This window comes from Pogoniulus pusillus, chromosome 14 (assembly GCF_015220805.1).
Source record: "Pogoniulus pusillus isolate bPogPus1 chromosome 14, bPogPus1.pri, whole genome shotgun sequence".
In the NCBI taxonomy this organism is placed as follows: domain Eukaryota; kingdom Metazoa; phylum Chordata; class Aves; order Piciformes; family Lybiidae; genus Pogoniulus; species Pogoniulus pusillus.
In genome coordinates, this window is record NC_087277.1 from 13,896,452 (window position 1) to 13,923,311 (window position 26,860).

General features: G+C 39.8%; 1 long non-coding RNA gene across 1 annotated transcript in view; it reads right to left on the reverse strand.

Annotated features, from left to right (window-relative positions):
* Positions 1-17,909: 17,909 nt before the first annotated feature.
* LOC135181051 (uncharacterized) overlaps positions 17,910-26,860 on the reverse strand; it is a 72,117-nt gene continuing 63,166 nt past the window's right edge. Inside the window, exon 3 of the long non-coding RNA XR_010304680.1 lies at positions 17,910-18,034. This is a non-coding gene — a long non-coding RNA (uncharacterized LOC135181051). The remainder of the gene's footprint in view (positions 18,035-26,860) is intronic.

A 26,860-nucleotide genomic window follows, 5' to 3' on the forward strand; every position in this document is an offset into this window, starting at 1 on the left:
CCCGACGTACATTGATATTAACTGAAGTTGAAGGTTGTAACATCAAGGCTTCCTGTTCCAGTTGTTGCTTTTGAGTCCAGGTTTGGGTCTTTTATCCAGTGGCATGGGAATGGGACAGGGAGAAGTGGGGAGTTGTCAGCTTGGCTGGTTTCTGTTGCTGCTGCTTTCTGCATTTTGTTGCATTCTTTTTTCCTCCCCCCCCCGCATTCTATTTCTGCATTTTTATTTCTGCATTTTTATTTCTACATTCTATTACCTCATTGTTCTCATTAAAACTCTTTATCTCCACCCAGAGATATTTTTGTGTTACTTCCCCTCACTTCTGTGTTGAATTGGAACAAGAGGCTAACCTATAACACATAGGCAGTTTGCTTGGTTTCTCCAAGGCTACCAAACATTCAGAAAGTGGGCAGCAAAGCATATTCTGCTCTGCTTTCAAGGTGTTGTTAGAGGACAGCAGAGTCCTTTGACTGACAGGTTTAATTGATTTAATTGCACTGTAGCATTATATCTCTCAGCCTTAAACAAGAGATCTGGTACCCATGAAATCAAAGAGGTCCAAATTCATTAGCTGTCTGAAAGAAGAAATATCACCGTACTGAAAAAAACCCCAACAGATAAGGTTTATTTTGATGACTGTGTGAAGTCCATCACTTAAACAGGACATTAAGACAGTGAAATTGGTCCTACTTTTCCTGAAGAGTCTTTTTGGTGAGTGAACCATCATCAAGAGCAATGGATTGATATATACAAGGGCAGGAAGCTTTCAGACCCTGACAAACCTGTCTGTTTCAAAAACAGAATGATGAAAGGCTATGATATGGAGCTATATTTTGCTCCTTCTTCATCCAGCCTTTACAGGAAGTTTCATTGTATCTCACATCTATCCAAAAGTTCTAGCAGAAGTTTTAATTTGGATTTTCAAGCTTTTTCAAGCTTTTTAATTTGTATTTTTGGCTTTTATGCAAGTTGTCTTCAAGGAGCCCCTGTGCCTTCTGTGGCTGCACACAGCTTCATAATTCTTAATAGCATTAATTCCCAAAATATAATTAGGAAATGTTTCTTCACTAATTAAACATCACAGCCTAAACCTTAGGAGCCCTGATGATCCCAGTGCAGGGTCCTTGTGCATCTTGCAGTAAGTTTTGCTAAACAGCCTTTGGGTTGTTATTTAGGTGTTGAGCATTCAAGCTTAGTGTCAGTTCTTAAATTTTAGCAGACATCTTTCATACTTAATTGCCAGCAGAGATGGAGACAAATATTTACTTTATGTCATACAGGACAGCGACATTTAAGTGGTAATTGTGGATTCTACATTAGAAGTTGTTGCTATGGAAATGTCAGTGCAATTCAGCTGTGGATTTTGCAAGTAATGAAGTATGTTTTGATGTTTACTTGATATATTCTTTGGTCAAATAATGGCTTCAGACTGCACCCAAATCTGACAAACACTTTGCAAAAGAGTTCATCTAAAGTAAAAATCAGGGGGGGGTTATATCCGCTAGCTGATGTTTATTAAGTGAGATATCCATTTGTATTTTCCATCTTCAGATAATTCAGGTCACTGTCTTGGGTCCCAGAGACCTGAGCTTTTTGTCTCTGAACTGGTGGTCTGAAAACATCATTGTCATTCGTCAAAGGCAAGCACAGGAAAGTACATACCATTCAAAATCACCAAATGTTCCTACTTTAATAGCTCTTCCTCAAGTCCCCTCTCTCCCTGAAGCCTGTGTGATTGTACACAAAATTCCTTTCCTCTCTCAGGCTTTTATTACTGAGACTTATTTCATCTTAAGGAAATAAAAACTTTCCTTCTACCTCCATTAGTAAATTATTTTCTTCATCTTTATATGACTTTTCAGTGCTCTCTCCTCTGAGATTTTCTGTCTGAAAATTATCAGGGACCTCTACAGGTGATAAACCTACCTTCTAGAAAGAAGCCAACATATAGTGCAGATACATTACTGTAGTTGTGTTTAATCCTTTTCTTAGCCTTTTTGTTACAAGCTTTCAAAGTTGCAGTCTAACATCACTGAAAACAAAGTAAAAAGAAAAAGAAATAAGAGGAAAACAGAGAAAGAGAAGATAAATTAGTATCTCAAATGAAAACTAAATTAGACCGAAGGAATTAGGCTCTGATGTCAGACAATAGTCAATATGAACAGAAACTGCAGTTACTACACTCAGCAGCAGGAAATACTCCTCCACAGTCTAACTCAGGGAAGTAGCTATCCCGGACAGAAAAGTCACTGTCATCAGATAATTCCCTGCTGGCCATGATCGGCGGAAGGGACAAGTCTAGGACAAAGTACAGGGGTAAATGCAATACAAGGATGAAGTGCATGTACCCAGTGTTTCCATTCCCTTGTATTTACAGGGATTCTAATGTAGTGCTCCCCTTATGATCCTCTCAAGATAGAGATCAGTAGGTGTTACAAAACTGTTGAGTACAACAAGGCATCTACCTCCTGTCTTCCTTTTCTCCACTCAAATAAATGGTCTGACAGGGGCCAATTTGCATTAGGATTCCAGGTAGAAGTCAAGGCAGATTTTACTGCAGGAGATCAGATGATCCCCTCCAGAGCTTCTCAGGACAATTGCTCCTATGGATCCCTGCCAGGCATCTAGCAGAGGCTGGTTCTCATCTAAGGTTTTCTTCTTGTTCCACAGCCTCCATGTCCTCGCTGCAGTATCCCATGCAGTTCTGCCTATACTTCCAATGTGATTTATTCTGCAGGGGACCTCCTGCCTGTCTTGTGGAGTCTGACACTTTGCAGAACCAGGGACCATGTGGAGTGGGGTTGAGTGCTCAGCACTATTTCTGTTTTGCTGTGCTTCTGACAGCCTGACTCAGAGGGCTTCTTTATGTTTTCATTCTTTATTTCACAGTTTATGGTCTTTAACAAAGAAAGAAATTACAAGAAGACAATACATGTCAAATATAAGTCTGAAAGCCTGTTTGAAAGCATCCCAGTGTAGTTCTAAATCACTCCCATCAAACAGTTTAACAAAGGCAAAACCCCATGAAGCATTCTATGTCTCAGACTTTCTATGAACTCCTCCACTCTGAAAAATTAAGTCTGGGATGGGCATGTAGCCATGTATCACATATGCACCCTTACTTATGAGCTAAGTTGGAGGTGGCAGGTGGAGGCAATAGCCAGGCCCTATTTTGCTTTCAGACTTATAATATAAATCTCCTTTCCAGCTTCAAATACTATTCACTTTAAGTTTCACATAGTAATGGCTCATCGTAAGTTTGCAGTTCCTTAGCAGTAGCCCTTTCTTTCAAACTCCATTATATTGTTCTTTTTTTGATGGAACTGTAATATGCAATGTCATGGAGAAAATGGAAACAGAGACATTGTCTAGTTATGTAGGGTCACTCAACATACTTTTCTTTTTTTTTAATGTTACATCTATAATTAAGCTATCAACCAACCTAAGAGAAATAAAACTGAGTCTTTTAATTAGCTTCTTGAATAGCAATAAATGCTTCATTATTCTTAACCATATCATGCTGAGAACATTACTAAAGTCTGAAGGAATAATGAACAACATGACAGGAAACACATTAGAGCACAAGCAGGGGGACATTTGCCTACAAAGTGAACTGCATGAATATGTCTATCACTGCTATCTTGGAAGACAACATTACCAAAGGAAAGAATGAAAACAAGTGGACAACGTAGGCAAAGCTGCAAAGAAAATGCTATGAAGTTAGAAGCAGAGGATATACATTTTTGGTATTCCATTCTGTTGAGCACTCTGCCAAAACTTGCCTAAGCACTAATGGCTAAGCAGATTGCCCTGTGTTTGCACTCAGTAAAGCTTTATTCTAAACTTCATTGGGTCTTCTTTGGCTCCTAGGTTTTGCCTCTCTTTAAGTATTTAGGGGGAGAGCATGCCACTCCAGAAGGTGTAATACAAAAGAGCTCAGAGAAGACCTTTGGACAGATTGCTCTGCTCTGAGTCTGTAGGGAGGATGAATAATCTTTATAGGCTTTTAAAAATCCCTTGGCCAAAAGAAGATGCTATTCTCTCTCTTCAGAAATAATGCCAAGAGCACAGAAAGACTTTCACAGCAGGGAAAACTGAAGGTACATATCTGATCATTCATAGCTGGATATGTTATCCTACAATGCTAGACAGAGAATGTTCTGAAACTCAGACTCTGTAGAGCCTGTATTTCTGTCTTCGGATTAAAGCTCATTCATAAGCTCATTATTTTCAACTGGATTTAAACACATGCTTAGAGAGCTGCACTGCCATGGGTTCAAATACCTATTAGAACTCCACTGCATTTCAGAATTCCCATGAGATCCAGACTCCAAAGTCTTGACTGTGTTGCTGGAGCAGGTAGAAAATGGAAATCTCACACAGCTTCCCCTGTTCTGACATTACTCTGAGTCTGCTTGATCCAACAGGATTCATTGTCCAGGAGGAGAGGAGGAAAGGATAGTGGGCTGCCATCTTCCCACACTGCTTCTCTCCCCTCCTCTCCATTCTGCACTCTGTCAAACTCCAGCACAGAAGTGTTCTATGTCTTGGGATGAACCTGAACTTATCTCCCTGAACATATAGCTCCACTCTGGTGCCATAAAATCACAACTGTGCAAGCACAGGCATCCCTGCACTGGCACAAGCAGGAGTGAAGGCAAGGACAGAGGGTGCTTCTCAGAGTGGTGTCACAGACAGAATTCTTGCAAAGGTCCCTCCTTTTAGTGGCTGGAGTGTGCTATTTTGAACTGGGTGGAACAAAGAACTAAAACTTTTGAAGGTATAAAGAAAGAACTGTCCTTTTATTCTATTCATGGATACATCAAATTCTGATCAAAACACCTCTCAGAAGAAACTTGATCAAAACCTGCCTTCACAATGCGCTGTTTGTCAACCTTTGCTCAAGATTTGACACTACTTCTAATCAAACCAAAAACATATTCTGCCTTCTAACTATGGGAAATTATATCTGCTCTTTCGTACTGAAAAGGGGAGCATTTTGATATTTACCTTTGACATTTTTACCTATGAGACAGAGACAAGTAGGGTAATCATTTTAGGCTAATTATGTCTGCTCCAGTCATGATAGTTTGATTTCTGGCTTTCTCTGTTTCTCCTAAGTGCTTTGGGGGTTTTGTGTTTGATGCTCTGTAATTGTATATATTTAAAAGGCAGTGATTTCAACAAATGCTTCATAAAGTTCAAGTAATTTCTCAAAACATGATCTTCATCCCTAATTAATACAACAGCATAGAACAGCTAATGTATCAAATTTCATGCTTTTGATCCCAAAGGGGATCAGGAGATAAGGAGCTGTTCAAACAAAGATGTGGTTCATTATGTGAAGTAGAAAATGGAAATAAATAAATTCATGGAAACGAATTGTGAAGATGATATAGACTGAAAAAAAAAAAAAAAAAAGATCAGATGGGATGAAAGGCTCAAAATGTGCCTGCAATTACCAGAAAGGAGGGGTTGAAGTCTAGGAAATTGTACTGAGTTTACTTATTAGCCTTCAGCAACTGCTATCCTGAGACGTGATGAGAAACTGGAGAAGAAAAAAGTAGAGTTACCTAACAACTCCATTTGAAATGCACTGGGGAATATTGGTGTGTTTGAATGCACTGGGGAATATTGGTGTGTTTGAATGCACTGGGGAATATTGGTGTGTTGGGAATGCACTGGGGAATATTGGTGTGTTGGAAATGCACTGCAGAATATTAGTGGGACTGGCAATTTTTAATACTTTTTTTCCTCCTTGAACTTGAGATGTGCAGTCTTACTCTTTTTCACATTCTTAGATGAAACAAGCAGCCATGTCCTGATCTTCTACAGAAGAAATATGCCAGAAGGAAATTAATCTCTCCTCCATTCTCAGAATTTTGCATTCCTTTTACCAATGACTTTTGTTTTACATTTTTTATTTCTGCTGTTTGCTGGACTAACTTCATTATCTGTAGTTGAAGTAGTGCACTTTCTGAGTCTGCATTTTCCAAGTCCTCTAACTGCTGCTCTTCTACTCTTTGTCTCCTCATTCTTCATCAACTGTCTTTACTTACTGTCTTTCTGTAACTGCAGGGTAACAAAATCTCAGAGTTGGAATTATATCTTTCTTGTAGGCCATGGACAATAGCATGTCATGTCTTGAGTAACAAAACATGAAGCCATGAATAAATATTTCAGGACTTTCTCCTTCCTGTCATTCAGAATGAGAGTGTAGTCCTTTAGGAAGATCTTCTGGTTTGATCTAGAAAAGCCTTTCAAGATAGTTAATGAAGGTAAGGACAGAAATGGAATATCTTAAAGACAGGAAAGGAGAGTGTGATGTCTAAAATCATACAGTATTTGTCTCTGGCAAATCAGAATGTGATTTTAGGAGCCACCAGAGTATGTAGAACTAAGCATTGAAGATAAGTGACTTCAACTCTTTGGATCCCTCAACTGGCAAGAGCCTGAATTGCTCCATCTTTTTATCTCTCCAGCCTCTTTACCCCAATCTGATGGGCAAATAAGATGAATGGCATTCCTTTTTCTTTTTCTTTTTCTTTTTCTTTTTCTTTTTCTTTTTCTTTTTCTTTTTCTTTTTCTTTTTCTTTTTCTTTTTCTTTTTCTTTTTCTTTTTCTTTTTCTTTTTCTTTTTCTTTTTCTTTTTCTTTTTCTTTTTCTTTTTCTTTTTCTTTTTCTTTTTCTTTTTCTTTTTCTTTTTCTTTTTCTTTTTCTTTTTCTTTTTCTTTTTCGTTTTCTTTTTCTTTTTCTTTTTCTTTTTCTTTTTCTTTTTTTTTCTTTTCCTTTTCCTTTTCCTTTTTCCTTTTTCTTTTTCTTTTTCTTTTTCTTTTTCTTTTTCTTTTTCTTTTTCTTTTTCTTTTTCTTTTTCTTTTTCTTTTTCTTTTTCTTTTTCTTTTTCTTTTTCTTTTTCTTTTTCTTTTTCTTTTTCTTTTCCTTTTCCTTTTCCTTTTTCTTTTTCTTTTTCTTTTTCTTTTCCTTTTCCTTTTCCTTTTTTCTTTTTCTTTTTCTTTTTCTTTTCCTTTTCCTTTTTCTTTTTCTTTTTCTTTTTCTTTTTCTTTTTCTTTTTCTTTTTCTTTTTCTTTTTCTTTTTCTTTTTCTTTTTCTTTTTCTTTTTTTTTTTCTTTTCCTTTTCCTTTTCCTTTTTCTTTTTCTTTTTCTTTTTCTTTTTCTTTTTCTTTTTCTTTTTCTTTTTCTTTTTCTTTTTCTTTTTCTTTTTCTTTTTCTTTTTCTTTTTCTTTTTCTTTTTCTTTTTCTTTTTCTTTTTCTTTTTCTTTTTCTTTCTCTTTTTCTTTTTCTTTTTCTTTTCCTTTTCCTTTTTCTTTTCCTTTTCCTTTTCCTTTTCCTTTTCCTTTTCCTTTTCCTTTTCTTTTTCCTTTTTATTTTTCCTTTTTCCTTTTTCTTTTCCTTTTCCTTTTCCTTTTCCTTTTTCTTTTTCTTTTCCTTTTTATTTTTCTTTTACTTTTTCTTTTTATTTTTATTTTTCTTTTTCTTTTTCTTTTTCTTTTTCTTTTTCTTTTTCTTTTTCTTTTTCTTTTTCCTTTCCTTTCCTGTCCTTTCCCTTCCCTTCTCTCCTCTTTTCTTTAAGGTAATTTAAGGCTTATTGGATTAGTCTGGTAAGAGAAATCGAGACTTGCCTGAAAGTTCAGAGCAGAATGTAAATAAATTATTGCATTTGTTGCAGAAGAATAATAATGATAAAGTCTATGTCTTGCTAATTGGCATAAAAAGCCAATACCTAAACAATTTTGTTCTCTTTCCTTTTGGGCACTGGCCCTGTTGCTGTTCCTTTGCCTCTCTGACTGCTCCACACTAACATTTTACTGATATCACATGAGCCTTGCTGTTTTGCCATCTAGGGAGAGAGACGAAGGTTGTGTTGGCCTCTTCTGGACTTTTCTTTGTCCAGGGGGGAAAGATTGGATTTCTGTATTATTTCTAATTGTAAATACATGTAAATAAATTTTGTATATATGCTTGTAAATTTAGCTTGCTGTAAAATATAGCTTTAGCTTACTTCCAAGCCATCTGAGCTGGTCTGGTAAATTTCTTTGGTGAGAGAGAGTGAAAGTTCCCAATCACCACATCTTTTTTTCCTGAAAGAATGACAATCCTACCTCATTTCTGGCCAAGACACTGACAAATAGTCTGTGGTTGGATTCCAGCATCCTGTATTTCCTTGCTTTCTGTTTTTCACCCCTAGCAAAAAGAGATGCAGAAATTTGCTCCTTTGCACAAAATTAATATACACCATCTTCAAAAGACAAATTAGTTTTGGTCTATTACTTCCTTAGGAAATATGTTCCAAAACTCCATTCTGATGGTGGGAAAGTTTTTCTTCATCAAGTGTTCATGTGAGCATTTGTACCATCACTGACTGGCCTTTAGCTCATCTTCCACTCTGATGCTTTTCTCCTGATGAATTTATACTCAAAAATCTGATCTTATTCCAATCTTATTTTCTGAAACACCCAAGTTCATTAGTTGTCTGTCTTTAGGTAAGCTTTCCAATTTCCAGGAATACTCTTTGCATCACTTCCAGTTTGAGTTCACTTTTTTCCTGACCTGAATGTTACACAATATTGAATATGAGGTCTTCATTAGTGCCTTTGACTATAGAATTGTTAATTCCCTGACTCTAATGGAAGCACCTCACCTAAAGCCATATATTCTTTATCTAAGGCAGCTTCAGTAAATGATCACTTACACCAGGATTTACATTTGCTTTAACAGCTTCTCTGGAAGGTCTTTCCTGTATATAAAAGATGAAACTGAAATGCCCTGTGGTTCCATGACTAAACAGTGAAGAACTAATTCTGGATACTATAAAACTTTTTTTTTAATATTGCTAACAGTATTATTAGCAATATTTGTTCACCAGTCTACAGCTGAGAAGTTTCCCCTAGTGACATGGGGACAGTTTTCTCTCCAGTAATATTGCAGAAAATGCTGCTGATCCCTAGCACTGTAGATTTTCAGTAGTTCTCCAGAATGATTTTGAATCAGCCTTGTCTGGCAAGGTTCCTTCTTTAGTCACAAAGAACTGTTGAACATCATATCTTTTGTCTAGGAAGAGTCTTGCAATATCACATGGAAATGTTTAAATCTGTAGCCTGCTCTGTACCAAGTGGCTGGAACTGTTTCAGTTGTATGGAAATTATAAATGTCACCCATGGAGAGGGTAAGGAATGCATACATCTAAGGGTCACTTGGTGGTCCTGTGAGCATAAGCAATAAGCATGTCAGGCTGGGATGTATAAGCAGTAAGCAGAGGCTCTTTGTGACTTTAGGGGTTGTAGCTTCCTTATTCACGTGGTCACGAACAAATGCATGCTCTTTGACGGGGAGGGAGCTATGAAGCTGATCAAAAACCCATCAGGAGGTTGTGTCATTCCATGAAGCTTCCTCATCTGCACAGCCACTCTCTCTCAAAGCTGTCAGAAAAGAATGAAAGATGGAGTGCAAAAAAATTCATATCACAAGCTGTGAGTGAGGTGCTTTAACATGTATCCATATAAACTGATACTAATAAGTCTGGGATAACTCACAGCCTTTTTTGGGAGCTGAAGGAAATGCTTGGAAGAATGCAAGAAGAGAATTCTTTCATTTCTTAGGTGGTCTTCCTCACAGGCATCTTTTATCCATCCTCATGAGTGTTCAGCAGCAATGTATGCCCTAATGTTTTCAGTGTCATGCGAGTGGTTTTCTGTCCCAGCTCCTTAATTTATATTCTGAGTACAACAAATTTTTAATGCCAGTCTCAACTGTGAAGAAAAAAACCCTACATTATGCTCCTCTTCTGTTGTAATTTTCAATGATGCAGCAGTATTGGAAAAAAATATATATAGTTCTGACTTAAAAAGTTCTCTACCAGTCAAAGTATCTTTTTCAAGAGTCAATGGACTGTAATATAAGAATTAGCGCTGCAAAGAAACATCAGTTGAAAGACCAAGCAGCAAGACAGAAACATTATGTTCTAATACTTTCTGAATTAGAATTGCACATTATCTGTCTGTGACTGAGCAGCGTAACAAGATGTGTTATCTGTTAGAGAGCTATCGGAGATCACTTGAGTCAGCACTGACTGCAACCACCAGCAGTTCTTTCTGTCACTGTTGGGTTTTTCTTAAGCTCAGCAGATTAGGGAAAAAGAGAGAAAAAGAATTCTGAAGTATGGATTGAAGACAGAAATGTAATAGTGTGCATCTGAAACACGTGAAATTTGAATTCCTCCTCTACAGTGCCCAAAGATTCAGATTTCTGAAGGTGAATACAGAGGAAGAAAACCTAAATGTGTGCTAGATGAACTCTTTCCAGACTGTTAAAACAGTTGACACTTGCATCTTTTCAAGCCCTTAACCTGTCGAGTTAAAATTGGCAAAATTACCTTATCCTCCAAGAAAAAGTAATATTCTTATGGAATATTAAAATCATAGAATCATAGAATCAACCAGCTTGGAAAAGACCTCCAAGATCATCCAGTCCAACCTAGCACCCAGCCCTAGCCAGTCAACTACATCATGTCACCAAGTGCCTCATCCAGTCTTCCCTTGAACACCTCCAGGGACGGTGCCTCCACCACCTCCCTGGGCAGCCCATTCCAACAGCAAATCACTCTCTCTGTGAAGAACTTCCTCCTAACACCCAGCCTATACCTCTCCCAGCACAACTTGAGACTGTGTCCCCTTGTTCTATTGCTGGTTGCCTGGGAGAAGAGACCAGTCCTGGAGTAAATCTCCAGAGAAATATTCTTAGTTATTAATAAATGATTAAGGTAATTCCTAGGAGATCACATTATGCAAGGAGCCACTATCGTAGCTCCCACTGTGCACTCTACCACCTGCCATTTTGTCATGCCCTGTATCCCCCATGTCAAACAGTGGCACCTGCTAGTGTGTCTAAACAGCTTTTTGTAAAAACAGATAGGATGCTGTTTTCCATGCTTTGATCTAGATTGAAGCTGTGTGATTATGATTACTTAGCCCCTGTGCCAGACTCACACAGCTCAGCCTCCTCCTAAAAAAAGCAGCAGTGCAGCTGGTGGCAGTAAAATTCTGAAAACAACTCACCTTGTTGACTTCTGATTTAGTGAACTTGGACATTCTCCTGTGCTGGCAGGTTTAGCATTATATGCTCTGCACTTTTAAAACAAAGTAATTCTTTCGTTTCTTTACACAGATTTGAGGGGTACTGGTCTCACTTCAACAGCTTTTTCCAGGTAAAACCAGAGCAAACAAGGAAAACACCCAGCTTTTATGCTTTATTTTCCTCTAGAAGCAGGATGCGATGTACTTGCTACTTAGCTTCAAGTAGGAAATTTGTCCTCATAATTGTAGCCTCAGTGAAATTGTTGCATATTTTCACTGAGAAACATAAATCCTATTCTCTGTGGTAATGAGGTAAATCTCCTGGGAAATTTCACAGCCTTGTCAGGTTTTATGGGTGGATAATAGATAGAATCGTGTACTTTTCTCTAGAGGAAGAAATGTCTAATAAAGAAAATCTTTAAAGAAAAATGTTCTCACTTAGATAACTAAAAGCAGATGAAAATTTAAAAGCCTGATGTAATCTCCTCAGGAAAAAAAAAACGACTAATAAAGCAAACAAACAAACAACTTATTCAAGGATGCTGTGTCCAATTCTGGGCTCCTCAACTCAAGAGAGATGTTGAGATACTGGAATGTATCCAGAGAAGGGTGACAAAGCTGGTGAGAGGCCTGGAACACAGCCCTGTGAGGAGAGGCTGAGAGAGATGGGGGTGTGCATCTTGGAGAAGAGGAGGCTCAGAGGTGACCTCATTGCTGAAAGGGGGCTGTAGTCAGATGGGGGTTGGTCTATTCTGCCAGGCAATCAGCAATAGAACAAGGGGACATAGTCTCAAGTTGTGCCAAAGAAGGTCTAGGCTGGATGTTAGGAAGAAGTTCTTCATAGAGAGAGTGATTTGCCATTGAATTGGCTGCCCAGGGAGGTGGTGGAGTCATCATCCCTGGAAGTGTTCAAGAAAAGACTGGATGAGGCACTTAGTGCCATGGTCTAGTTGACTGGACAGGGCTGAGTGATAGGTTGGACTGGATGATCTTGGAGGTCTCTCCCAACCTGCTTGTTCTATGGTTCTATGATTCTCTGCCTGCATTTTATCGCCACAGATGTATAATTTACAACAAGTGCTGTGTGTCATCTTTGCATTTAGCTCCACTGATCAAGAAAATAAATTAGATTCCAGAATCTTTGTGACCATGATAATGACTTAGTATAAAGATCTATTAATGCTGTAAATTATGCTCACAGATGTTAGCAACATGTAAGTGTCTTGTTTTCCCTCTTTTGGTTCAGATGGTCGTCAATTAGCTCAGTGATATTTACACTAATATTTTATTTATTGGGTGCAATTGTCCATCTGTTTCAGTAATGATGGAAGTTAAAATGATGCTGCTGGAAGTAAAGGAGTTAGGTATATTTACTATTAACCTCTCCCAGGAGGTAGGAGGAAACCACATCTGTAATTTTCCCATGTACCGGCATGGGAAATGTGGCACCTCTAAGAGGTATGAGAAATAATTCCAAGCAAGAGAAAAAAACCCAAACAAAACAACAAAATATGTGTGGTTTACATGCAAATGAGCTAGGTGAAAACATTAGGAAAAAAAAAAAACAACCATAAATTCACAATAAAATTGCAACTGAGTTAAGTGCATTGAGTAGTGCTGAGTTTAACTCAGTTTTGTGGCATCTACCTCTGATCTAGGGTAGGGTGTCCCTGCCTATGACAGGATTGGAACTAGATGTTCCTTGTGGTCCTTTCCAACCCTGACTGATTCTATCACCTTTGGAAAAGAGGGGAGGTGTCCCAGGAGAAGTTCAAGGAGGTTGCTAGGTCTTGTAGAGGAAAAATTAGAGAGGCAAAAGCCCACTTGGAGCTCAGGCTGGCCACAGCTGCCAAGGAAAATAAAAAGTGTTTCTTTAAATATATGAATAGCAAGAGAAGGGCCAAGGACAACCTCCAGTCCTTGTTAGATAGAGAGGGGAATAGAGTGACAAAGGATGAGGAAAAGGCAGAGGTGCTTAACACCTTCTTTGCCTCAATCTTCACTAGTGGGACAGGTTGTCTCCAGGACAGCTGGACTCCTGAAGTGGTGGATGGAGTCAGGGACCAGTACAGTCCCCCTCTAATCCATGAGGAAGCAGTAAGGGATCTGCTAAGTCACTTGGATCCTCACAAGTCCATGGGACCGGATGGGATCCACCCTAGGGTGCTGAGAGAGCTGGCAGCTGAGCTGGCCAAGCCACTCTCCATCATTTATCAGCAGTCCTGGCTCACTGGAGAGGTCCCTGAAGACTGGAAGCTGGCCAATGTGATTCCCATACACAAGAAGGGTCGTAAGGAGGAGCCAGAAAACTACAGACCTGTGAGCCTGACCTCAGTGCCAGGCAAGGTCATGGAACAGGTCATCTTGGGTGCCATCACAAAGCACCTACAGGATAGCCAAGGGATCAGGCCCAGCCAGCATGGGTTTAGGAAGGGCAGGTCCTGCCTCACCAACCTGATCTCCTTTTATGATCAGGTTACCCGCCTGGTGAATGTGGGGAAGGCTGTGGATGTAGTCTACTTGGACTTCAGCAAAGCCTTTGACACTGTCTGCCACAAGAAGCTCCTAGCCAAGCTGGCAGCTCATGGTTTGGACAGATTCACTCTGTGCTGGATCAAGAACTGGCTGGATGGCAGAGCTCAGAGAGTGGTGGTGAATGGTGCCACGTCCAGTTGGCAGCCAGTCACAAGTGGTGTTCCCCAAGGATCAGTGCTGGGCCCAGTCCTGTTCAATATCTTTATTGATGATCTGGACGAGGGCATTGAGTCCAGCATCAGTAAGTTTGCAGATGACACCAAGCTAGGAGCAGGTGTTGATCTGTTGGAAGGTAGGAGAGCCCTGCAGAGGGACCTGGACAGGCTGGATGGGTGGGCAGAGGCCAATGAGATGAGATTTAACAAGGCCAAGTGCAGGGTTCTGCACTTTGGCCACAATAACCCCAAGCAGTGCTATAGGCTGGGGACTGAGTGGCTGGAGAGCAGCCAGGAGGAAAGGGACCTGGGGGTACTGATAGATAGTAAGCTGAAGATGAGCCAGCAGTGTGCCCAGGTGGCCAAGAGAGCCAATGGCATCCTGGCCTGCATCAGGAACAGTGTGGCCAGCAGGACAAGGGAGGTTATTCTTCCCCTGTACTCAGCACTGGTCAGGCCACACCTTGAGTACTGTGTCCAGTTCTGGGCCCCTCAATTCAAGAAAGATGTTGAGGTACTGGAACATGTCCAGAGAAGGGCAACGAAGCTGGTGAGGGGCCTGGAACACAAATCCTATGAGGAGAGGTTGAGAGAACTGGGCCTGTTTAGCCTGGAGAAGAGGAGGCTCAGGGGTGATCTTATTACTGTCTACAACTACCTGAAGGGACATTGTAGCCAGGTGGGGGTTGGCCTCTTCTCCCAGGTAACCAGCAATAGAACAAGGGGACACAGTCTCAAGTTGTGCCAGGGTAGGTATAGGCTGGATGTTAGGAAGAAGTTTTTCACAGAGAGAGTGATTTCCCATTGGAATGGGCTGCCCAGGGAGGTGGTGGAGGCACCGTCCCTGGGGGTCTTCAAGAAAAGACTGGATGAGGCACTCAGTGCCATGGTCTAGTTGACTGGCTAGGGCTGGGTGATAGGTTGGACTGGATGATCTTTGAGGTCTCTTCCAACCTGGTTGATTCTATGATTCTATGATTCTATGATTCTATCTAGCCTTATCTTGGCCCAAAAAAAACCAAACCAAACCAACCAACCAAACAAACAAAAAAACCAAACCAGAAAAAAACCCAAACCTTCTGATTGTCTAGACACACTTTTTTTTTCTTGATTATATGGACTTAAAGATAACCTGGGCAAATGAAAACATCTCCTCTGGTGATCTTTGGCTTGCCAATAAGGCACCAACCTCCCATAACCTCAAGGATCAGTTGGACACTTCCTATTTGTCTCATACTTCTCTGCTAATGGGTGCCCTTTTTCTTTCACTTCCTTTCCAGACACATTCTTTGTCATGAATCCTCAGCACTAACATAGCCATACAAGAGCATCAGTTTCTTCTGAAGACTCTCTTCCATTCTAATGGATACAGTATTTATTCAGGCTGATGGTGGCTGATGTTTATATTCTGTTCAGATGAATCAATTGCCCGCAAACCACCTTTCAGACAGAGATAGTGTCTTCCTTCTTTACTTCACAAATGCTTGATGAAACTATCAGACATATCTGCAAGCCATGATCTTGTCAATTCCAGCTGAACAGTTGAGATAATAGAGTTCATTTTGAATTAGAGATTTCTGAACTATCCCCCTGACAGGTTGTACTTTTTATAGGATTTCTACACTTGAAAGGGAATTAAACATATTAAAGGAAGACTAATCTGGGTATTATCAATGTTTTGCAAAACATGATTTTTTTTTTCCCTTTTACAGTAGCTTTTAAGGGTTCTGGCCTTAGCAGTGATGGTAAATGTGAACAGTCCCACAGTTTGAGAGGATTTTGTGCGTGGTAGCTTGGTAAAGATCTCTAATAAAGAATGGCTTAAAGCATGTGATCTTTCTGAATGTTTTACAGTTGATTAACTGAAGTTAATGAGGTGTTCAAGTTTGCCTCTTTCTTCAGGGGCTATAAATTAACTAAATGGTAACTGATTATGAGTAGATAATATTTAAATGCATATTATTCCTAAAATGACACAGCACAAAGGATCCTGAGGAACTGGACATTTTTAAACCTCACTTCTTTATGGAACAAAGTCCAAGCATATGATCTACACTTTTCTTCAGATGTGTTATTTACTGTTATGCTACACAATGCATTCTCTTTTCATGCAGCTATATTGATCAAGAAAATAAATTGAGTCCAAGTGAAACAGCTTTTGTTCTCCCTTAGGATAATGGCTCACTATGAGAAATCATTAACGTAGTAAATCATAGTCAGAAATGTTGACATCGTGAAAGCATCTTATGTGCTGCTGCTTCAACGCAACTGAGTATCAATTAGTTCAGAGATATTTGCATAAATGCCTCTATTTGGTGGATGGAACTGTCCATCTGTTTCAGTAAGAACTTAATCACAATGTTTTTCTGGGGAAGAAGAAATTAATCTTTCTGAATGTTAACCTTTTCTGCAAGACAAAGAAGTCATGTTCACTAGATAACAGCGACTAAATAGGACCTGACGAAATATTTTGTCTAGGAAAATAAGATGTTCATTAAGGAAAAGAAGAGGTATTTCCAAAATATGTAAAAAGAAGAGCATTAGATGTTGGGGACATAATTGTCATTAAATTGATTATCAGATAAATAATGATGCCTTCTTTAAGAATAATGCCAACACTTGTGGGTTTGTTCTATTATTTCAAGCATATTTGGTGCTAATAGGTATCTATTTGAGGGGTCTTGGGAGAGACTAAGGGCAGCAGCTGGTCCATCACCTGCAAGACAAACTCCACTATCTCATCAAAGTTGAGACCTGTTGGTATAGTGACATATAGAATCACAGAATCAACCAGGTTGGAAGAGACCTACAAGATCATCCAGTCCAACCTATCCTCCAGCCCTAGCCAGTCATCTAGACCATGGCACTAAGTGCTTCATCCAGGCTTTTCTTGAATATCTCCAGAGATGGTGACTCCACCACCTCCCTGGGCAGCCCATTCCAACGGGAAATCACTCTCTCTGACAAGAACATCCTCCTAACATCCAGCCTGTACTTCCCTGATCAGCCATTGTCTGACCTAAATTCCACTGAAAACTCACAAGAAGGACTCACGAGGACAAGGTTTCCTGTGGTCTTCCAAGATCAGGTGTTTGGGGTTTTTGGGGGGTTGGGATTTTAATTTGGGGATTTTTTTTTAAGTCACTCTGACTTTCAGCATAACACATTTCTCCCTTTCTTATGAAGTCACTCATGAACAAGAACAGAGGAAGGTGCTTCTTTTTGAACTGATACTTGGCTGAATTAGTTGCTGTAAAAGACTAGCTCTGGAGGTAAAGCATCCACTTTCCAGTGACTGACCTAGAATGATGAGAAAGGACCAGTTGCCAAAAATACTTATAAGATATCTCCTTTTATCCAGGATATAAAGGCCTTTGTTCTTGGAATTGACAACTCCAAGATATATTTTTATTACCTTGTGTGTCATTCATTCTGTAACTGTAAAGCTTTTGGCTTTAATGCATGGATTTATTCCATCGCTAACCAAGCTTTGATGCATAATTTACCCCTAAAGCTTGAATTGTCTCTTATGTCTATGATTATTAAATCAAGAGTAACTTTGTTAAACTTGGTGGGCAGTCAGCACAGTTTTTCCTGTGCAAAATCAGTGCAGACATCAAATCCAGACCTGGTTCTGAAAACCCCTTCCTTAGTTTTCCAGCTCAACTCTTGCAGAATTAAAATTAAGCAAATTGCTTGATAGTTAAATGTTTTCACAGCTGTCCCTTTCTGTATCTTCCATGTAACAAATTATTACCATGCATGTAATAAGTAAACAAATAAACACAACTATGATGGTTTGGGTGTTCCCTGTCCCCCACCACACTCTGGAAATTACCCAGACTAGACTCAGCCGAGCCGGAAATTTGAATGACACTTTTATTTACAGCTAGCACAATATACAAGCAGATATTTACAAGATGTACATTTACATGGAGAAATATACAAGGTAAAAGGTAATACAGAAACACAACAGCCCTCCCAGAAACCTGAGTCCCCAGGAGGGGCTCCCAACCACCCTTCCACCTTCTTCCACTCCTCTCAACCTTAGACCAGTCCCAAGGAAGAATGGGGGTTCAGCCAAGGGTTTAGGAAGCAAAGTGGATTAGTCCAAAATGGAGGGTGAGGTTAGAGAGATGCAGGTTAGAGACAGCAGAGAGGCTAGAGAGAGAAAAAAATGCAGCTCCGATCTCCCCAGCAGAAGTGACTCCCTTATCTATGTTTGCATTCTTGTTCTCATCCATCTCAGCAAACCTATGAGTGAAGTAGACAGCAGCACTGTTATCTAGTTCTTCTCACCAAAACATTCTAGCTAGTTTCAAACTAGCACATGCAACTAAATTGATGCCTTTTCCCTCTGCCTCAACACAATAAGGCATTTTACACTCTGTTTTTTCTAATGGACCTGTCTCTGGTCCAAATCCTCACCAGTAAAGTCTTTTCAGCATGGAAAACTGGTTTAACCATATTACATACACCACAATAAAGGAGATTTCCCCACAGTGCCATACATCAATGGAAACATCAGTGCAAATGACCACAGCTGTGGAATACTTGTGGACAGTGTACCAAAAAAAAAAAAAAAATCTAAGTTCCTTTCACATTGAGTGGTATCAATAACAGATATATTCAGCAAAAATAAAGCTATAAAACATTACCTCACTTTCTCCTTGCACATCCCCCTTCCTACATGCAAGTACAAACATGGGAGATTAATGGAAGAAGAGATTGCTACACTAATGAAGGGATAGAATGAAATATTAGCAAATAACAAAAGCTCATACAGGACATAATTTATTTTTCAGTGTAACATATTGACACTGCTGCAGAGAAAAGGTTTGTTCTCATTTCCATTACAATCCATTTGCTAATATAATGTAGCTGTAAGAAAGGGGGAAAACATTTTTATATGTTGCTGGGAGGGCAAACTCAAGACATCACTTAAGTTTCACCTGTTTAAACATGACCACCTCAATTTTAACAATTTAAACCTGACCCTGTGTAGGACCCTGTGGAATTTTTGGGTTCTCCATGCTCCACATCAGAGTAACTCAAAGAAGAATTCCTTCATCTAATTATAGCCAGGTGGGGTTGGCCTCTTCTTCCAGGCAACCAGCAATAGAACAAGGGGACATAGTCTCAAGTTGTGCCGGGGGAGGTCTAGGCTGGATGTTAGGAGGAAGTTCTTCACAGAGAGAGTGATTGGCATTGGAATGGGCTGCCCAGGGAGGTGGTGGAGTCACCATCCCTGGAGGTGTTCAAGAAAAGACTGGATGAGGCACTTAGTGCCATGGTCTAGTTGACTGGATAGGGCTGGTGGATAGGTTGGACTGGATGATCATGGAAGGCTCTTCCAACCTGATTGATTCTATGATTGGAATTAGAAATTTAATTAATTCCTTAACATGGTAGTTCTGAGACCTAGCTCAGTTGGTTTGGTTTGGTTTGTTCTATTTGCTAGTTCGGGCATTTTATTTTTGTTGCTGTTATTATTGTTTGGGTGGGAGATTTGGTTGTTTTTTTTTTATTGGCTTTTGTTGTTCTTGTTGTGTTTTGGGGCTTTTTGGTTTGGTTTGGTTCTGGATTTTTTTTCTGCAGTGTGTGTATACCCAGTTTGAAATTAGCCTCTCACCATAAAGTCAGGGAAGGGTCAGACCATTTCCAGTTGTCGCTGGGCGCCCAGACTCTAGGCAAGTGCACTGCATGCCTTTTGTAACACCTTTTTACCTATAGGCATGTGTCTGTGCCCAGAAGCCACAAGTCTTCAAACACATTCTTCTCTGAACATTTTATATTTATAGAGTTAGGCTTTGCTCTGTCTGGTGCTTTGGTGCTTGGATCCTGTCCTAATGCCTCGCATACATTTAGCAGTCAACAGAAGTGGCTGAGAAGAAAATCAAAAATGGGTTTCATACATTTTTGTTTCATAGCCCTTAGTTTCTTGGGAACGTTAGCACTTAACATACCTCTCAATATCCCTGCATTACCTTTATTTCTGCAGTCTTTGGCCTTTAGAAAACCTTGTTGTCTTCCCCTGGGAAGAGCACAGCCTGCAAGTAGCATACTAAGAGACAGCGTTCAGATAGGTCAGACACATTTATACTCCTGATTACAGAAAGGTTTCTATGAGTTGAGTGAAGATTTAATAGCATTTTTTTCCCTAGCCTTAAGCAAAAGACATTGAAATTGCTCATAATCTCAGTCTGCCATTGGAACTGAATTAATGAATTGGCTAGCAACAGTAAAGCAGTATGAAAATGTGAAGTGCTCTACACTGGTGCTATTGTGATAATTAAGACTGATTCTTTTCTCAAATCTTAGACCCACTGTTAAATTAGCTCAGTTTAAGGAGTTACCAAGCATTAGTGGAGCTGCAGTAGCTGCCCTTATGTGTACTCTTATCCCATGGCAATGGTGTGATAACTATGTTTCGTGTATTTTGTAGTAAAATTATGTTCACTGCATTGGTACTTGGGTTGTTACTGCAAGACAACATCAGGTAGCACTGAAAGAAACTGTCCTTCAGTCTCCTCACTGCTATTCAGTCTCCACATTCCCTATTCTCTACTGGTGGAAATATCTATGCTACTGTGTGGTAAAGCAAATTAGGGAATTGGAAAACAAATTATTGTCATAGTAGTTATTGTTATCCTGAAGAGTGTTTAGTTTTCAGCTTCACTTTTCCTCCAAGCTCATGTGAGGCTTGGATACGATCAGCACGGAATAGAAACGTAGCATTTATTCCGTCAGTACTGGTGGCAGTTTAAAATATACCTGGAGCTACACTGTGGTTCACCTCAACTTAAATTTCCTGTGGGTGAGGAGAAAACAAAGCACAAGACAGGCACTTTCTCAAAGCTTGCTAGCCTTAGTAGTGCTTTTACCTCTCTTATGGAATTGTGGAAGGCACAAAAATGTTTATATGAAACCATTGCAACTTTTCATTGGAGATGAAGCTGCTTACTTTGGCTCATCTTTCTTTTAAAAATCGAGTTTAATTAGCATGATTAAATGTTATCTTGGTTTATATGTTTAAAACTAAACCTTGTCTCAGTGAACCTTTTGTATCTTCCCTATGAATTGTTTTAAAATCAAGATGCAGCTTCTCACGCAGCAAAGCTTGTTGTCACAGGCTTTGTGGCTTAAATGATTTAAACAGTAAAAAGTAAGAATTGCATTTGTGGTTTGCTTGAGAAAATGTCAATGAATTTTTAAAGGTTAAAACTCACTTTGGGACTTTCTTCATTGATTTTAGAGAGATATGGCCTGAAAACTTTGAGCACTCATGAGTATTGGACTTAGAGCCCAAGTAAGTGGCAGAGATCAAGATAGTAGTAAATAGTGTATACTTTAAAAACATTTACCTGCAGGATGCTTCTCCCAGTCTCCAGATTGCTAATTACACTAATCAGCTACAAAAGTCCAAGTCTCATCATGATCCTAGTGTATTATATTTAACTTATCCAGTTAAGCTGTAAAGTAACCAGAATCCATATGGTTTTGCTGTAACTGCCATGGCTGTTTTCTGTGAATGCAGAAAAGAATCCAAATTGACAGAGATGGAAGTGACCTCAAGGATCATCATGAGCAGTAGCACTTTCCATCAGATCACGTTGCCCAGAGACACATCCAACCTGACCTTAAAAACTTCCAGGGACAGGGCTTCCTCCCTGGGCAACCAATTCCCATGTTTTACCACTCTTATAGTGAAGAACTGCTTCCTACTGTCTAATCTAAATCTATCTTCCTCTAGCTTTGATCCATTCCTCCCCATCCTGTCACTACCCAACACCCTAAGAAGGCCCTCACCAGCTTTTTTGTGGGTGCCCTTCAGATATTGGAAGGCCACAATAAGGTCTCTTCAGAGCCTTCTCTTTTCCAAACTGAACAACACCAGCTCTTTCAACCTGTCCTCTCTGGACATGTTCCATCACGTCCATGTCTTTCTTGTTCTAGGGGTTCCAGAACTGCACTCAGTACTCCAGGTGGGGTCTCATGAGAGTTGTGTAGAAGGCAGAGTCACCTCTCAACCTGTTGGCCACATTTCTCTTGATGCAACCCAGGATATGGATGGCTTTCTGGACTGCAAGTGTACACTGTCAGCTCATATTAACTACAAAGGTTGAGAAAGATGTTACCAAACAGTAACTTACAAGAAAACATAGATTGTAGGATATGGATTGGTTTACAGCAGGCTTTGGATAGAAGAGGGAAGCTCAAAAGCATTCATCATATGGGGACAGGAGAGAGCAATATAAAGTATCAGAATAGACTATCCTAAGTTTTCAAAAGGCTTCTGGGCAGATTGTCTAACACAATGGTATCTGATCAGCTGTACACATGCCATATGCAGAAAATTATATAATTAGACAACTTTTACTGGAAGAAACATAAGTCTCATGGGGAAATAAGGTTCCTCAGGAACTGCTGATATTTTCTGAGTATTCATTTGGACAGACACCCCACAGCAGCAGGAATGAATCCCTCTGTGAATACATCCTCACTGTGCACTCATTTTCTGCTACATGAAGGCCATTTTGAAACAAATCTCTGGTCACAGGTGAGTTGTTTTTGATTGGCTGAAGGATTGCTAAACATTTTAAAGATTTCTTACCAATTTGCTCTGCACAGGGTTTCTTTTGTCTTGAGTTCACTATTTTCTCTTTTTAACTTGTGATCTGTCAACCACTGAAATGGCTTTACACTTTGTCAAGTGCTGTGAATGAGTATGTGTGAGCAGGGTGCTGCAATTCTGTAGTGATGAAATGTGTAATGCCCTCGCTGTCTATCTCTTGTGGGGCTCAATATACTCTTAAATGCCATGTCTTCCCATAATGTGGCACTACTGTGCAGAAGTTAATAGATCTATGCCAGCTTGTAGTAGCCAGGGATCTTGGGATGGAGTGTTCATTATTACATATAATTTAAGGCTCTCTCTGTGTTGTTTCTTGCTTTACATTTTTTTAGGGAGAAGGAGCAAGTGCAAGCACCCAGCAAGCACTGGGCACAGGTTTTCCTGCCTGAGATTTACATTTCAGCATAGGATTGTGATGGTATGACAGATAAGCCTTCTCTTGGAGCTTTGATGCTGTATTGGCATAATCTGGCCATCTTTTGCCAAGTGGTTTGGCATCTCTGTGTCTGAAATGATGCCCCTGAGAGGCCCTGAAAGACAGCATTGGCTGATAGAACTAGACCAATGCAGCTACATGCACATATACATGCCATAAAGACACGTGTCCTATATAGAATTTTCTCTGAGGAAGTTTTATCCTTCTAACCTTGCAGGACCAATTAACATGTCTTTTATGCCAGAATGGATTGACTGACTTCAGCAAACCTTACTTGAAAATGAGGAGTGAGCCAGACCATCATTCTCCCACTGTAACTGGTAAATATGTTGACTGGGCAGGTACTGAATACTTGGAAGCAAGAACAGGAGCATATAGCAGTCTTAATATAAATTTATAATCTATTTTACAGTGTTGGTAGGTTTTAATGCATTCTTTTAATGTGATGTTATTACCTTTACACATCCTGACACCTCAGACAGGGAAAGTACATAATTATGAGACTTTTATATGCATTACCTTAGCATTACCCTTATCTTAAGATAGCCAGCTGTACATTATCAAAATTACTATTCTAAGACCTTCTTGGGATGACTCAGTATCTTAGACTAACAGATGCCGTAAAGAGGGAATAGCAGGTATTTTGCTGGGTTTCTTTCTTATTAGATCCAGGTCTGGTGCCATTTGAAAGAGGTTATTCAGCTAAGAAAATGACTCAAAATTGATATGCTAAAGCGAAGTATGGAATAATCTGAAATATTTGCACTTCCAGCATCTTCTTTCATCTTGATTCATTTCTTAGAAAGAATTCCAATGTAGAGGGACCTCAAGAATCAGGCTGCAACAAGCCATTCAGATGTTCTCTTCAGAAAAGCCCAGACACTGTGTTATCTCCCATTTCCTCCAGTTATCCTCATTTCCCCACTTCCCACCCACTGAAGAGGAGCCTTCAGGATGCCCTAGTGCGTACATTGTTGTGGAAAGACATACACTTCTCCATCCATATAGGGTACATGCTTTACATATCTATATCATCTACTTTTACAGATTTATATTATCTTACTATAGTCCTTTTTTTACCAAAATCCCTGGCAATATTGCTCAAGAGTGACAGAGATGAAGCAAAGCCATGTCACCCAGTCAGGAGAAACATGCCACCTGCACCTCAGATCCAAAAGTGATGACTCCAACTTACTGTGTGACAATTTGTAGAGATACAACTCCTATATGATGAATTATTCTTAAGTTTTCCTCATATTCAAATGCAAAAAAAAAAAAAAACCCATTTTTTAATTCTTGCATGTTTTTGATGTTCTTGCTTCGCCCATTGGTTGCTCCCACATATAAAGCTTTCTTACAAACCCCCTCTCCAGGCTTCTCAGAGGAAAATAAATGTCCTGTTGCTAAATATTTCATGACTCTGTGTGCTAGTTTGAGGCTAGCTGGAATATTTTGGTGAGAAGAATTAGATTCTAGGCTGTGAAAAGGAAACACTGGTGATGTCTACTTCTCTCATAGGCTTGCAGAGATGTATGAAAACAAGAGCATAAATGTAGATAACAGACTTGCTCTCTGTCTCTGGTTGCCTGCACTTCTCTCCCTAACCTGCTGTCTGTGTAACTAATCCATCTGCTTCCTAACTCCCCTGGCCAATTCTCCAAACTCATCTTGAATGTAAGGCAAAGTCAATGATAAGGTAGAAGGCTGGAAGGGAGATGGAAGGGTGGTTGGGAGCCCCTCCTGGGGACTCTGGTTTCTGGAAGGGGGGTTATGTTTCTGTATTACCTTTTTAGCTTGTCTATTTCTGTATGTAGCTGTATTGTAAACATCTGCTTGCATATTGTGCTAAGCTGTAAATATATAAAGCTTCATTCTAATTTCTAGCTCAGCTGAGTCTAGTCTGGGAGATTTCATAAGAGTGCAGGGGGTGGGTAACACCCAAACTATCACAGTCTGCTGTCACCAGATTTTGTCTCATAACATCTTCTACATTAGAAACAAACTTAAATCTAGCCTCTTTGTGCAGCTTCCTGACAGAAGCACCTCACTGCAGAGACACCATGCATGGGTAAATGAGAGCATCAGCACCAGTGAAGATCTTCTGGGAGCAAATCTGCAAAGCATTTTCCTGTGAATGGAATGTAGTCAGGAAGAAATTCCTTCTCTCTGCTCTGTGAGTGGCCAGAGATTAGAGCTGATGTGCCTTGGTTCAGTGGGTTTCAGCTGTGCAGCAGTACGATTTGCTGTGATAAATCTGCAGCTTCCTTTGGCAACAAGACACGTTGGCTGAGTTTTGTCAGAGTGAAAGCATCTGAAATATACACAACCATCTCTTTGCATTATACATTCTGTTAAGCAAGTATAAAATTTATGTGCTTGCTGGCATAGCCAGATGTGGAAATATGATTGATAATATGTATCTGAGGAAATACATTAGAACTGGAGGTGAAGCTGTGTTAGTAATTACTCTAACAGCACTAAAGTCTAGATCATTTTTCAGATAAACTGGAGACTTTTATTACTGTTTTCCCTTGAGGAACCTGCTTCAGTCCAAGTACTTGGTCTGTTCTTTTCAGTTCACCATCTTCTTTCTGGCAGTTCCAATAACATGGAAGAACACTGTCACATGTACCATGTCTAAGAGTCTAGACTCTGCTCTTGATCCTTTCCCTGTCTCAGGCAAGTAGCTTTCTCCTGCAGGTTACAGGGTGTTGTGACCTAGATGGGTTCATACAGCACTACTGTATGTATAAAATCCCTCCATGACTGAGAGTGCTTCTGTTCTTTCTTGATGGCAATATTTTGACCCATGCAGATAATTTCCTTTAAGATATAAAACAGAAGTGCAAAATTTAAATCAGGATATGCAAAATGTCTGCTCTCAGACATACCTCAATAATTGGTATGTCTTCTTTGATGTGAAAGGATTTCTCTTCATAGACTACAACAAGTCCAGCTCAGCTTTTGAAGTCTGCCTTCTCCAGATCTTCAAATAACAATTTATCTGAATAGGATGGAGAGGCTGAGATTAAGTGCTTGTAAAAATCACTGTTTCCTGTCTCCAAACAAATGAGTGAAGACAATTTTGGGTTGATCACATTTCATTAAGAAGTTCAGATTATGTACACTTGCCCTAGCAGTGCCTTCCCATGTGAGGCAGAACAATCTGTGCATAGTAGCTCTTTTTTTAGAGTTTTTTCCCTACCTCATATTCTTTTACAGGTCTCTAAAGACTGCAGAGCAAAGGTAGCAGTAATTTGTCCATCACACTTTCAACACACCCTGAGGAGAGGCTGACCTCAGGCTCAAGCAAAGGGACTTCCTGTGCCATCCTTCAGCCCAGCCATACCCAGAGCAAGAAGATTTTCTCCTGCAGCCTGTGTCTTGTGTGATGTCCCTGGCCTTGCTCCATCCTTGCATCAGCCGTTAGCTCAGCCATGAGTTTCCCTGCTCCCAGTCAGCTGAAACAGCATGCCTCAAAATCCACTTTCTTTTTAGGCAGAAAATCTAGAAGATTATTGGTTCCTATGATGTCTGTGTCTCATCTGTGCTCCTGTAGTCTCCTCCCAGCACTCTAATTTCTTCCTCTTCATCCTTTTAGGTTTTGGCAGCTACAATACAGTCTTTTCCCACTGCTCTGGCTGTGTCTTTAATACCTTGCTCAGCTCTCTGTCCTCCTTTTATGCGATCACTCAACCATACCCCCTCAACCATTCTGCTCGAGTCTTTCCTTTTCCCCTTCCTCCTTCAAATTCTTCTGTCTTTTTTTTCTCTGTCTCCTTCCTAGCACTTTCCCCAATATTCTTTTGCACTAGAATAACATCATCATTTAAAACATGTATTCTTTTTCAAGCCTCCTCCCATCTCCTCACCTCTTTCTTCACCTCCTTATTTTTAGCCTTAGACTAACCACTGCTCTCCTCCCTGGCTTTCATTCAGAGAAAAATTGGTACTTGTCTTCAGGAAAGAAAAGTATACAGGAATAAAGAAGCTTTATTAGATTAAAAAA